Here is a 1,261-nt window from a genome sequence, read left to right as displayed (position 1 = left end):
GTTACTTCACTGTTTTCATTTATGATTTTATTGATTTGGGTCCTCTCTGTTTCTTGATGAGTCTGGGCAATGATTCATCAGTTTTATTTATCTTTTCAAAGAAACAGCTCTTAGATTCATTGATCTTTTATATTGGTTTTTGGTCTCTATGTTGTTTATTTCCACTCTGATCTTTATTATTTCCTTCCTTCTACTTACTCTGGGCTTTTCTTGTTGTTCTCTTTCTAGTTGTTTTATTTGTAGTGTTAGTTTATTTAGAGTTTTTTCTTGATTCTTGAGGTAGGCCTGTAATGCTATGAACTTCCCTCTCATAACTGCTTTTGCTGTGTTCCATAGATTTCAGGTTATTGTGTGTTTATTCATTTTTTCCAGGAATTTTTAAATTTCTTTCTTGAGTTCATTGGTAACCTATTAATTGTTTAATAACATACTATTTAGCCTCCATCTGTTTGAATTTTTTTGAGAGTTTTTATTGTAGTTGATTTCTAATTTCATGCCATTGTGATCTGAGAAGATGCTTGATATGGTTTCAATCCTCTTGAATTTGTAGAGACTTATTTTGTGTCCTAACATGTGGTCTATCTTTGAGAATGTACCATGTACACTTGAGAAGAATGTATACTCTTCAGCTTTGGAATGGAATGTTTTGTTAAATGTCAATTAAATCCATCTGGTCTAGTGTTTTGTTTAAGGTCTCTGTTTCCTTGTTTTTTTTTTTGTCTGAAAGATCTATCCAGTGATGTCAGTGGGGTGTTAAAGTCCCGTACAATGACTGTATTGTTGTTGACCTCTCTCTTAAACTCCTCCAAGAGCTTTTTAATATATTTAAGTGCTCCTATATACGGTGTATAAATGTTTACCAGGGTTACATCCTCTTGTTGAATCCATCCCTTTGGTATTATGTAATGGCCTTTTTTGCCTTTGCTTTGAAGTCTATTGTGTCAGATATAAGTATTGCAACCTGAGCTTTTCTTTTCATTTCCATGGAAAATTTTTTTCCATCCCTTCGCTTTCATCCTGTGTGAGTCTTTTGTTTTGAGGTGGGTCTCTTGTAGACAGCATATATGTGGGTCATGTTTTCTTATCCATTCAGTTACCCTGGGTCTTTTGATTGGAGCATTTAATCCATTTACATTTAAGGTTATTATTTGTTGCCATTTTTATTCTTTATGCCTATGTTTCTCTATATATATATTTCCTCTTATTTTTTTAAAAAATATATTTTATTGATTTTTTACAGAGAGGAAGGGAGAGGGATAGA

This window comes from Myotis brandtii, unplaced genomic scaffold (genome assembly GCF_000412655.1).
Source record: "Myotis brandtii unplaced genomic scaffold, ASM41265v1 scaffold49, whole genome shotgun sequence".
Lineage (NCBI taxonomy): Eukaryota > Metazoa > Chordata > Mammalia > Chiroptera > Vespertilionidae > Myotis > Myotis brandtii.
Note: the sequence above shows the minus strand (reverse complement) of the source record.